The 14,390-nt window shown below is 38.1% G+C and overlaps 1 long non-coding RNA gene across 1 annotated transcript in view; it reads left to right on the top strand.

Moving 5' to 3' along the window:
* Positions 1-14,390, top strand: part of LOC306642732 — a 563,182-nt gene that overhangs the window by 400,315 nt on the left and 148,477 nt on the right. The window lies entirely within an intron of this gene.

The following is a 14,390-nucleotide window of genomic DNA, read 5'->3' as shown; positions in this document are numbered from 1 at the left end:
GGTGATTATCCCAGGGCTCATAGCACCAGCATCAATATCCCTGAATTTGTCATGGTGTTCCCTGATATGTCTCAAATCCCTGACCAGCTTCTGGCAGTTCCCTGATCTGTGCAGTTTCTGGCAAGAACAGGAGAGAACTGGAACAAGAGTCACCTAGGGGTCCTGCCTGGTGACTCAGATCTGATTTTCCTCAGGTGCTACTTGATATAGTGTTTCCCCAGAAATGTGGTTCTTCCTTTATAGTAGCTCCCTCCTTGGGCTGGCCCAGTCCACTGCAGGATACAACTCCATATCCCTGCCACCAGCTCCTCCTTGGAATTGAGCTAGCACCTGCCTGGTATGCCTAACATGATTCTCATCTCAGCGTGTGCCTCTCTTACCCAAACCCTACCAAGATTTGTGGAAATTGAGACTTGACACCAAGGGGTGTCAAGGGCCAAGGGAGGTTGCTGTCCGAAATAAGAACTTTTCCTTCAGTATGGAGAATTCAATCTTTCAAGCAGAAGGGCCCCTTAGGACCTAAGGTCCCTCCTAAATTTTTTTTAACTGTGTAGTGATGTGGCCAAGTACTTGGCTCCTTTCTTTCCCTACCTTTCCAAAGAACCAATACACCAGTTTTGCAGGACTTGGGTCCTTGGGGATAGTGCATGGACCACCAGTGTCTCCAAATGTCCTCCCACATGACTGTACTAGATGTTCCACCTCATGCACTGTCACCTTCCTTGGGTCCTCATGTCGGGTTGTCCTGGATTTGGGCAGACAAGTCTAGGTCCCTGAACCCTGCCTTCTACCATTTGTTTGAAATGAAGTTGGATCCCCCATTCATGCACTGCTCTTGTCTTCCCTGTCCCGGTGTGCACCTCCAGAAAGACAATGCCTAAGGCATGACCTGCCTGATTTTTAGCAGGCAAACCTAAGGTGCCAGAGATCAAGGTGCCCAAGACTTAGTCACCCAATGAGATCACACCTGAAGCCATCCATATGTACAGCTTGGGGTCTACAAACTTTGCCACATGGAATCCCTCCCACTTGTCCACTGGACAGTCTTCTGCCAACTTGGGAGAGGAAGGACTGGAGCAGCAGCCAAGAAAGGATGATTTATACCCAGATCCGTCTCCTGAGCTGCATTAATGAGCACTTTGTCAACAAGGTGGGCTGGGTCTACAATCTTGTTGTAGCTTCATAGTTTAGATTCTTAGCATTGTGTGTGTGTGTGTTTGTGTGTTTGTGTGTGTGTGTGTGTGTGTGTGTGTGTGTGTGTGTGTGTGTGTGCGTACACACACAGACATACATTTGTAAACCTGTGTGAAGCTGGTGGTTGGGATTTAACAACTCCATGGTGCAGACCAGGATGGGATCATCCCTATTTCCTATTTATTCTAGAAGTCTTTCAGACTTGGAGTCATTTCCTCCTAAGGTCACTCACACTCTCTTTCTTCTCTTCCCAGGTATAGACTATGATTTGCCTCTGCTTCCTTGAGGAACTCCTTTTCTCTGAACCATATACAAATATCTTGGCCTTAAAAAAAGAGCAGTAGCAGGAGGAAGGATTCACCCCCCAACCAGATGTAAAGGGGAAGGAGGGTCTCCCAGATCAGGGGCTGGTCATACACTGTCTATACCACAGAAGCAAGAATACCTGATAAACAAGTGCAGGGACACCAGGAACACAAGGGGTTAGTGAGAAACAAAAGGTAGACCAGGAGAAAGGAGCACCAGGTAGATCTACAGAGTTAAAGATACCAGGTTTACTGGGGCTTGGGGACAGACACCAAGTGAAAATGGCAGAGAGAGATACCTGGAAGGCTAGAAGAATAAAGGACACAAGAGGGTAAGAAAGGGAGTTGCCACAGGTGGACAGGTGGAAGGGATAGAAGGTAGATGAGACATGTACAGGAACCTGTTCACACAGCATGCAGGACTTCTTCGATCCCCATTCTGCCTGTAATACATGACTCCTTGATTGTGACTGCTCCAGAACAGAGGATGTAGGTCAGGATAAAAACATTCAAATGGATTTGATGTATTCAACTTCTTAAAAGTAAGTAAATTTTAATGCAAAAATTAAGAAGGGCACAGTCTCAGAACTGAGGGCAGAATTTTAATCAGACACATTTTACTTAAGACAAACCTATCACATCATTCTTCCTACTCTCAGAAATGTGTATTCCATGGCTCAAATCAGTGTGGCTATGTGGATTATTAGAATATTGAAATACTTCCCTACTGAATACTGAGGAGTCCTGAGTAGGAGTCCCTGCTATTATCCTGTCCCTGTTTCTCCTCTCACACTTGGGCTGTCATAACAAAGCACCTTGACAGATTTGCTTGAAAAACAGAATTTTATTGTTTCACTGTTCTGAGGATTGTAAGTTTGACAATTAAGATGTCATTAGGAAGTGTTCTTCTGAGAATTATCTCCCTGGATTGTGTATGCTGTCTTCTCCTTTGTCCTCACATCATTCTTCCTGTTGTGTACCTTTTTCCTAATCTCCTTTTTCTCAAGTGCATATATGGAGAGAGTGAGTATATATACAGTCACATATTAGTTGTATAAATTAATGGGTTTCCTTGTGTCCATTCCATCCATATATGCATGTATCGTGCATGCTTTTTTTTTTTTTTTTTTTTTTTTTTTTTTTTTTTTTTTTTTTTGGTACCAAGGATTGATTGAACTGAGGGACAATGGACCACTGAGTCCCACCCCCAAAACTGTTCTGCATTTTTCTGAGAGGGTCTCACAGAGAAGCTTGGGCCTTGCTTTTCCTGAGGTTGGCTTTGAACATGTGATCCTTCAGTTTCAGCCTGCTTAGTCACTGGTGTTACAGGCATGCACCACTGTGTCCAGATTAAAATTTCAAAGAAATGTAACAACATACCAGAAAGGGGAAAGCAATGAGAAGAGGCAAGTTTTTAGCAATAAATGCCTAAACAAAAAGAATTCAAATGAACAATATCATGATTCATCATAATGTCTTACAAAAAGAAGAACAAACCAAATCCAAAATTCTTGGAAGGAAATAAATAGTAAAATTCAGTGAAAAAATAAATAAATTAGAGAAAAAAAGAATAATACAACCCTGACAACAAAACCAGACATAGACATGTCATCGAAAGAAAACTTCAGACTAATATCCTTAATCAACATGCATGCAAATGTTTTTAACAATTTTAGCAAATTGCATACAAAACCATATTGAAAAGATGGTGCACCATGATCAAGTGGGTTTTATCCCAGGGATGAAATGTTGGTTCAACATCTGGAAATGAATAAATGTAATTCACCACATCAACAGGCTTAAAGTTAAGAATCATATGATTATTTCAATAGATGCAGAAAAAGTATTTGGAAAAATACAGCACCCTTCAGGCTCAAATCACTGGAAAAAATAGGGATAATAGGAACATCCCTCAACATTGTAATGGCTATCTCAGCTAAGTCCATGGCCAACATCATTCTAAATGGAAAAAAAAAAACCTGAAAATTAATCCCTAAAACCTGAAACAAGCAAGGATGCCCTCTTTCACCACTTCTGTTCAACACTTTCCTTGAAAATCTAGCCAGAACAATTAGACAGAGCAAAGAATTTAAAGGGCTACAAAGAGGAAAGAAGAACTCAAACTTTACCTATTTGCTGATGACATGATTCTATATTTAGAGGAGCTGAAATATTCCACCAGAAAACTTCTAGAACTCATAAATGAATTCAGTAAAATAGCAGGATTTAAAATCAATTCTCATAAATCTAAAGCAATTTTATTCATATGTTATGAATGCACTGAAAGAGAAATTAGGAAAACTACCCCATTCACATTAGCTTCAAAAACAAACAAACAAACAAACAAACAAAAAAAAAAACAACTTAGGAATCAATCTAACAAAGAGGTGAAAGACCTCCACAAGTAAATGAGTACTACAGAACACTAAAAAAAGAAATTAAAGTAAACCTTAGAAGATGGAAAGATCTCCCATGTTCTTGGATAGGCAGAATTGATATTGTCAAAATGGCCATACTACCAAAAGTGCTATACAAATTCAATGCAATTCCAATTAAAATCCAAATGATGTAACTCATAGGAATAGAGCAAGCAGGGTTGGGGAGATAGCTCAGTTGGTAGAGTGCTTGCCTTGCATGCACAAAGCCCTGGGTTTGATCCCCAACACTGTTAAAAAAAGAAAAAGAAAGAAAGAAAGAAAGAAAGAAATAGAACAAGAAGTCATGAAATTCATTTGGAAGAATAAGAATCCTTCTCTAAAATAGACCATATATTATGCCACAAAGCTAATGTTAGCAAATACAAGAAGATAGAGACGCTATCTTGTATTTGATCAGATCATAATGGATTGAAGTTAGAAATAAATGAAAGAGTAAAAAACAGAAACTACTCCAACACCTGGAGATTAAACAATATGCTATTATACAATGAATGGATAACAGAAGATATTAGGAAGGAGATTAAAAAATGCTTACAGGTAAATGAGAACAAAGAAACGTCATATCAAAATCTCTGGGACACTATGAAAGCAGTACTTAGAGGAAAATTTATTTGATGGAGCACATTTAATAAAAGAAGTAAAACTCAACAAATAAATGACCAATCCTACAGCTCAAAGCCCTAGAAAACGAAGAACAGACCAGCACCAAAAGTAGTAGAAGACAGGAAATAGTTAACTCCAAGCTGAAATCAACGACATTGAAAGAAAAGAAACAATAAAAAAATTGACAAAATAAATAGGTGGTTCTTCAAAAAAATAAACAAAATTGATAAACCTTTAGCCACACTAACAAAGAGAAGACGAAAGAAAACCGAAATCACTAAAATTCGGAATGAACAAGGAAATATCACAACAGATACAATTGAAATACGAAGCATAATTAGAAGGTATTTTGAAAATCTATATTCCAAAAAGTAGAAAATTTTGAAGACATCAACAGGTTTCTAGAGACCATTCATAAATTGCCTAAACTGAACAAGGAGGACATACAAAATTTAAATACACCAATTTCAAGTAATGAAGTAGAAGAAGTCATCAAAAGCCTACCAACAAAGAAAAGTCCGGGACCAGATGGGTTCTCAGCCGAGTTCTACAAAACCTTTAAAGAAGAGCTCATTCCAATACTTCTCAAAGTATTCCATAAAATACAAGAGGAGGGAACCCTCCCAAACTCATTTTATGAAGCCAATATCACCCTGATAGCTAAACCAGACAGAGGCACATCAAGGAAAGAAAATTTCAGACCAATATCCTTAATGAACATGGATGCAAAAATTCTCAACAAAACTTTAGCAAATCGCATACAAAAACATATTAAAAAGATAGTGCACCATGATCAAGTGGGTTTCATCCCAGGGATTCAAGGTTGGTTCAGCATCAGGAAATCAATAAATGTAATTCACCATATCTATAGACTTAAAGTCAAGAATCACAGGATTATTTCAATAGATGCAGAAAAAGCATTTGATAAAATACAGCACCCCTTCATGCTCAAAACACTAGACAAAATAGGGATAGTGGGAACATTCCTTAACATTGTAAAGGCCATCTATGCTAAGCCCATGGCTAATATCATTCTAAATGGTGAAAAACTGAAAGCATTCCCCCTAAAAACTGGAGCAAGGCAGGGATGCCCTCTTTCACCACTTCTATTCAACATTATCCTCAAAACTCTAGCCAGAGCAATTAGACAGACCAAGGAAATTTAAGGGATACAAATAGGAAAAGAAGAACTCAAACTATCCCTGTTCGCTGATGATATGATTATATACTTAGAGGAACCAGGAAATTCCACCAGAAAACTTTAAGAACTCATAAGTGAATTAAGTAAAGTAGCAGGATATAATATCAATGCACATAAATCTAATGCCTTTTTATACATAAGTGATGAATCTTTGGAAAGAATAATTAGGAAAACTACCCCATTCACAATAGCATCCAAAAAAATAAAATACTTGGGAATCAATCTCACAAAAGAGGTGAAAGACCTCTGCAATGAGAACTATAGAACACTAAAGAAAGAAATTGAAGAAAATCTTAGAAGATGGAAAGATCTCCCATGTTCTTGGATAGGAAGAATTAATATTGTCAAAATGGCCATACTACCTAAAGTTCTATACAGATTCAATGCAATTCAAATTAAAATCCCAATGACATACCTTACAGAAATAGAGCAAGCAATTATGAAATTCATGTGGAAGAATAAGAAACCCAGAATAGCTAAAGCAATCCTTAGCAGAAAGAGTGCAGCAGGGGGTATCGCAATATCAGATCTTCAACTCTATTACAAAGCAATAGTAACAAAAATGGCATGGTATTGGTACCAAAATCAGGAGGTAGATCAATGGTACAGAATGGAGGACATGGACACAAATCCAAATAAATACAATTTTCTCATACTAGACAAAGGGGCCAAATATATGCAATGGTGAAAAGATAGCCTCTTCAACAAATGGTGCTGGGAGAATTGGAAATCCATATGCAACAGAATGAAACTAAAACCATATCTCTCACCATGCATGAAACTAAACTCAAAATGGATTAAGGACCTCAGAATCAGACTAGAGACCCTGCAGATTATAGAAGAGAAAGTAAGACCAGACCTTCGACATGTTGGCTTGTGACCAGACTTCCTCAACAGGACTCCCATAGCATAAGAAGTAAAAGCAAGAATCAATAACTGAGATAGATTCAAACTAAAAATGTTTCTCTCAGCCAAGGAAACTATCAGCAATGCGAAGAAAGAGCCTACAGAGTGGGAGAATATCTTTGCCAATCATACTTCAGATAGAGCACTAATCTCCAGAATCTATAAAGAACTCAAAAAACTCCACACCAAGAATACAAATAAACCAATTGGCAAATGGGCTAAGAAAATGAACAGACACTTCAAAGAAGAAGATCTACAAGGAATCAACAAACATATGGAAAAATGTTCAACATCTCTAGTAATAAGAGAAATGCAAATCAAAACCACCCTAAGATTCCATCTCACTCCAATTAGAATGACGATTATCAAGAATACAAGCAACAGCAGGTGTTGGCAAGGATGTTGGGAGAAATGTACACTCATACATTGCTGGTGGGTTTGCAAATTAGTGCAGCCACTCTGGAAAGGAGTGTGGAGATTCCTTAGAAAACTTTGAATGGAACCACCACTTGACTTGCAGGCAAATGGATGAAATTGGAGAATATCATGCTAAGTGAGATAAGCCAATCTCAAAAAACCAAAGGAGAAATGATATCGCTAATAAGTGGAGATGACACATAATGGGGGGAGGGAGGGGTTAGTGTTAGGGTTAGAGTTAGGGTTAGGGAGGGGGCAAGAATGGAGGAAGGAAGGACTATAGAGAGGGAGAAGAGGAATGGGAGGGGTGGGGGGAAGGGAAAAATAACAGAATGAATCATACAACATTACCCTATGTAAACTTATGATTACACAAATGGTACGCTTTTATGCCATGTACAAATAAAGAAACAACATGTATCCCATTTGTTTACAATAAAAAAAAAAAAAGAAGAAGAGACCCAGAACACATAAAGAAATCCTTAGCAGGAAGAGTGAAACAGGGGGTATAACAATACCAGAACTTCAACAATTCTACAGAGCAATAGAAATGGTATTGGCACCAAAATAGACAGGTCAATCAATGGTACAGAATAGAGGACACAGAGACAAACCCACAAAAATACACTTTTCTCATACTATACAAAGATGCCAAAAACATACAATGGAGTAAAGATAGCCTCTTCAACAAATGGTGCTGGGAAAACTGGAAATCCATATGTAGCAAAATGAAAATGAACTCTGATCTCTCACCCTGTGCAAAACTCAACTCAAAAAGGATTGAGGACCTTGGATTCAGATGAGAGATCCTATAATTTACAGAAAAAAAATAGGTCCAAATCTGCATCATGTTCACTTAGGACCAGACTTCTTTAAAATGACTCCCAAAGCACAAGAAATGAAAGCAAGAATCAATAATGGGATAGATTCACACTAAAAGACTTTTCTCAGGAAATGCAGCTATCAACAATGTGAGGAAAGAGCCTCCAGAGTGGGAGAAAATCTTTGGCACACATACTTCAGATAGAGCACTAATCTTTAGAACCTATAAAGAACACAAAACTTTACACCAAGAATACAACAAAACCAATCAATAAATAGACCAAGGAAATCAGCAGAGACTTCACAGAAGAAGATCTATAAGCAATCAACAGATATATGAATAATGTTCAACATCTCTAGTAATAAGAGAAATGCAAATCAAAACAACTCTAAGTTTGCATCTCACCCCAAATAGAATGGCGATTATCAAGAATAAAAGCAAAAATAGGTGTTGGTTGAGAATGTGGGGGAAAAAGTACACTCATACATTGCTGATGGGGTTGCAAATTAGTGCAGCCACTCTGGAAAGAAGTGTGGAATTGCTTAGAAAACTTGGCATGGACCCACAATTTGACCAAGTTATCCAACTCCATGATCAATACTTGAAGGACTTAAAATCAGCATACTACAGTGATGCAGCCACATCAATGTTCATAGCTGCCCAATTCACAATAGATATTTGTGGAACCAATGTAGATGCCCTTCAGTTGATGAATGGAATAAGAAACTGTGTTATACATACACAAAGGAATATTACTCAACCATAAGGAAAAATAAAATTATGGAATTATCTCTTAAATGGATGCAGTTGGGAAATATCAGAGGAAAAAAAGGGGTGGGAGGGAGTGGGAGAGGGAAAAATAACTGAATGACACAAACATCATTACCCTATGTACATGTATGATTACACAAATGTTGCAAACTCTTCACATACAATCAGAGAAACAACAGTTGTGCTCAATTTGTGTACAATGAATCAAAATAAAAAATTTTTAAAATCATAAAAAGTAAAATAAAATGAAGACTAATACAAAGCATCCATAAAACAAAGAGTTGGATGTTTATTTGTCTTTTTTTATCCCCATTTATTTTTTTAAATTTATTTTTATTGTAAACAAATGGGATACATGTTGTTGGTCTGGTTGTACATGAAGTAATGGCATACCATATGTGTAATCATACATTTACATAGGGTAATGGTGTTTGATTCATTCTGTTATTTTTTCCTCCCCCCACACCCCTTCCACACCTCTCTTCTTGCTATACAGTCCTTCCTTCCTCTGTTCTTGCCCACCTCCCACCCCCCCATTATGTGTCATCATCCGCTTATCAGCGAGATCATTCTTCCTTTGGTTTTTTGAGATTGGCTTATCTCACTTAGCATGATATTCTCCAATTTCATCCATTTGCCTGCAAATGCCATAATTTTATTTTTCTTTATGACTGAGTAATATCCAATTGTGATATATATATATATAGATATATATATATATATGATATATATATATCACAGTTTCTTTATCCATTCATCAATTGAAGGACATCTAGGGTGTTTCCACAATCTGGCTATTGTGAATTGAATATTGATGTGGCTGCATCTCTATAGTATGCTGATTTTAAGGCCTTTGGGTATAATCCAAGGAGTGGGAGAGTTGGGTCAAATGGTGGTTTCATTCCAAGGTTTCTGAGGAATCTCCATACTGCTTTCCAGAGTGGCTGCACTAATTTGCAACCCCACCAGCAATGTATGAGTGTACCTTTTTCCCCATATCCTCACCAACACCTATTGTTGCTTGTATTATTGATAATCACCATTCTAATTGGTATGAGATGGAATCTTACTGGAGTTTTGATTTTCATTTCTCTTATTACTAGAGATGTTGAACATTTTTTCATATATCTGTTGATTGCTGGTAGATCATCCTCTGTGAAGTGTCTGTTCATTTCCTTAGACCATTTGTTTATTGGATTATTTGTATTCTTGGTGTAGAGTTTTTTGAGTTCTTTATAGATTCTGGAAATTAGCGCTCTATCTGAAGTATGAGTGGCAAAGATATTCTCCCACTCTGTAGGCTCTTTCTTCGCATTGCTGATAGTTTCCTTTGCTGAGAGAAAGCTTTTTAGTTTGAATCTATCACAGTCATTGATTCTTGCTTTTATGTCTTGTGCTATGGGAGTCCTGTTAAGGAAGTCTGATCCTAAGCTGACATGTGGAAGATTTGGACCTACTTTTTCTTCTACTTTTCTTCTAGTGTGTTTCTGAGGTCTTTGATGCATTTTGAGTTGAGTTTTGCAGGGTGAGAGATAGGGGTTTAGTTTCATTCTGCTGCATATGGATTTCCAGTTTTCCCAGCACCATTTGTTGAAGAGGCTATCTTTTCTCCATTGCATATTTTTGGCACCTTTGTCTATTATGAGAAAATTGTATTTATTTGGGTTTGTGTCCATGTCCTTTATTCTGTACCATTGATCTACCTGTCTATTTTGGTACCAATACCTTGCCATTTTCTTTAGTATTGCTTTGTAGTAGAGTTGAAGATCTGGTATTGCAATACCCCCTGCTTCGCTCTTTCTACTGAGAAAGAGCTATTCTGGGTTTTTTATTCTTCCAGATGAATTTCATGATTGCTTGCTCTATTTCTGTGAGGTACATCATTGGGATTTTAATTGGAATTGCATTAAAAATTCTTATCACAATAGATGCAAAAAATTCTTTGATAAAAATCAACATTTTGGCCAGGCATTGTGGTGCACAACTGCAATATCAGCATTTTGGGAGGCTGATGCAGGAGGATGCAGAGTTTAAACAAGCTTCAGCAAAAGCAAGGAGCTAAGCAACTCAATGAAACTCTGTCTCAAATAAAATACAAAACATGCCTGGGGATGTGGCTCAGTTGTTGAGTGCCCCTGAGTTCAATCCCCAGTACCCTCCTGGCCCCCTACAAATCAGCATCTCTTTATGATGAAAGGCCTGAATAAATTACATATAATAGAACCATATCTCAACATAGTGAAGTGTATACATCATACTAAACTGAGAAAAGCTGAAAGTAATTCCTATGAGATCAGAAACAAGATAAATATCCCCACTCTCACCACACTTATCAACATAGTACTAGAAATTTTAGCACATTAGGCAAGAGAAAGTGAATATGAAAAAGGACCCAGAATAGCTAAAGCAATTTACAGGAAAAAAAAGAACAATGCTAGGAGCACCATAATATCTAATTTCAAATTATACCTGAGAGCCACAGTTATAAAAACAGCATAATATTGTCATAAAGACAGGCAGGTAGGCAATCAGAACAGAACAGAGAAACCAAAATAAATACACACTGAAAATGACTATCAACAAAGGTACCAAAGCATTGGGATAGGAATAGCCACCTTCAATAAATGGCACTGGAAAAACAGGATATTCCAATGGAGAACATTGAAACGATATCCCTATCTCTCACTGTGCAAAAATCAACTCAAGATTAAAGAGACCTTAATGTAAGACAGGATCCTTTAGAAGTACTAGAGAGAACAAAGGGAAACAGTTCAAGATCATGGTGAAAGCAATGATTTCCAAGTTAGTAATCCAACAGCTCAGGAAATCCAAACAAGAATGAACAATCACGATAGCATCAAATTAAAAACATTCTGCACATCTAAGAATACAATCAGATGAATAAAGAGAAAAGAAAGAGAAGGGGAGACAATTTTTGCCATATATTCATCTGACAGAGGATAAATATCCAGAATATAGGAAAACCTATACAACCAGAAAGAAGCAATATAATAAAAAACTGGATAAATGACCTGAACAGATATTTCTCAAAAAAAGAAATGCAAAATGCCAGTAAATATATGTGAAAATGCTGAATGTCTCTAGAGATCACAGAAATGCAAATCAAATCTACAATGAGATTGCACCTTACCCACTTGGGTAAAATGGATAGTCCAGTTGGAGTGGCTATTATAAAACCAGAAAGTAACCCACAAAACAGTGATAAGGATGTGGAGTAAATGGAACCAAAGGCAATTTTGGTAAGAAGGTGTAATAGTACAAAATCAAGAGAAAACAGTAAGAATGTTCATTCAAAAATTAAAATAGCACTAGAATACGACCCAGGTATACCACTACTGGGTATTTATTCAAATGAAGTGAAATCACCAAAAAATAAAGACACTTGAATGACCATGTTTTTTATGACACTATTCAAATTAGGTAAGATAAGAACTCAGTTGAGGGACCAGATAACAGATGCATGAATAAGGCAAATATAGTATGTATACATGATGGGGTAATGATCAGGAAAGGAAAAATGAAATCCTGTCATTTGCAGGAAAATGGATAGAACTGGATTGTGTAAAATGAAATAAATCAGAAACAGTAAGGAATGTATTACATAATTTCTCTCTTATGTGGAAAATAAAAACCACAAAAGAAATCCGAAAGAAGGACCATTAGGGACAATAAAACAGGTAGTGGGGTGAGGGTACAAAGGAAAGGAAGGTCAATGCATGATACATGAATGTATGGAATAGACACAAAGAAACCCATTAATTTATACAACTAATGTGTAACAATATATATACTCTCTATATATGCACATGGAAAACAGGAGATTAGAAAAAAGGTACAAAACAGGAAGAACCATGTGAGGACATAGGAGAAGACAGCATACACAATCTAGTGGGAGAACTCTCAGAAGAACACTTCCTAATGACATCTGAATTGTCAGCTTTACAATCCTCAGAACTGTGAAACAATAAATTTCTATTGTTCAAGCAAATCTGTCTGGGCACTTTGTATTGACAGCACAAGTGTGAGAGGAGAAGCAGGGACAGGATGACAGCAGGGGGCTACTCAGGACTCCTCAGCATTCAACATGGAAGTTTTTCAATATTGTAACAATCCACACAGCCACACTGATTTGAGCCATGGAAAACACCTTTCTGCAGAGAAGAAGAGAAGTTGGACTCTGCCGTCCTTAATGGCTACATTTGTCCTGTATCTGGAAGACAGGGCCCTCATGTAAGTGTGTCACACTATCCAGCAGCACCTGACACCATTCTATATATTTTAATGTTTGATGACAAAACAGCTTTGACAGCTTGTAAACTGAATGCCAGAATGGGTACAGAAGGGACAGTTCTACATAAAAGAAGATGAAGATTGGATGAAAACTTAAGGGATGCCAAAAAATAGTAATTAAGATAATGAATGTACAACTGTCAAAAATCCAAATTAACAAGAAAACTCTATGATGAACTCCAAAATGTCAAAACCTTAAATAGGAACAGGATCCATTAGATGACATTAAAAAATGTAAACACCAGAACAGCACAGACTGCAGCCAATAACTATGGACCCTCTGTTCATGGAGGTGTAGTTGACTGAAAATGCTTCAGCTGCTAGGAGAATAGGGAGGTGTAGATATTGTTAGAGGAGAAGCAGGGACAGGCAGGCAGCAAGGGGATTCTCAGGACTCCTTATCAACAAGTATGGAAGTAATTCAATGTCACTGGCTCTTTGTGGTACCAAATTTGTCACCACTTGCAGCAACAATTTGCACAGGTCTTATGGGTGGTGGACTGGAAACTGAGCCACTTCTATCTCTGGGCTGCTTCCTTGCTTGCTTGTTTATAGAGGATAGAGGAAATGAGGTTTACTTACTTTGAGAGGAGAGAGAAAGAGACTTTTGCTTATCAGAGAGAAAGAGACTTTGCTTAAGAGAGAGACTTTGAGAGAAGGACAGGCTTTGCTTAGAGGAAGAGAGACTTGCTATGCCTTACTTAAGGTCTGCTGCTTCTTACTGGTGCATCCTGCATCCTGTGAACTAAGTGTGTGTCTACCTAAGGTGCTTTAGTGATGCGTCTCTGTTCTCCGCTCTGCGATCTGCCTTCCTTCGCTTTCTGCTAGCTGCTGTTTCTATCTGCTAGCTGCTGTGCTTCTTCTATCTGCTAGCTGCTGTATTGCTAGCTGCTGTGCCGCTTCTTTCTACTAGCTGCTGTGTCTTCTGCTAGCTGCTGCTGTGCTTCTTTCTACTAGCTGCTGCTTTTCCCTACTAGCTGCTGCACTGCTTCTTTCTGCTAGTTGCTGCTGCGTGTTGTCTTTTCTTTCTTCTTGCCCTATTACTGCTAGCTGCTGTGTTGTGCTGTCTCACTCTGCCTATGCTTATATCACCTCCAGGAGGTGGAGAGCAGGGCCATGCCTCTTATGCAAAGATTAAGCAAGATGCTAGATGTCCGAGCAGGCACAATTAGGAGTGCTTGAGAACACATGCACATACATTGTGTGCATGAATGATAAATCACCTGAGTGTGCTTATGTCAATTAACCTCCTCGCTGCCAATGTGATCAGGTGCCATTCTGGTGCTGTCAACATGGCACAGCCCCCAACAATTCAATACTGTAATAATCCACAAAGCCACACTGGCTGGAGCCATGGAATCCAGCCCATGACTACAGGTGGAATAAGTCATTCCAGAGCACTCTGACAGAGGTGATGCTTA

This window comes from Sciurus vulgaris, assembly GCF_902686455.1.
Source record: "Sciurus vulgaris genome assembly, chromosome: 13".
Lineage (NCBI taxonomy): Eukaryota > Metazoa > Chordata > Mammalia > Rodentia > Sciuridae > Sciurus > Sciurus vulgaris.
The sequence above is the reverse complement of the archived record's forward strand: the minus strand, read 5'-3'. Positions and strand labels throughout refer to the sequence as shown.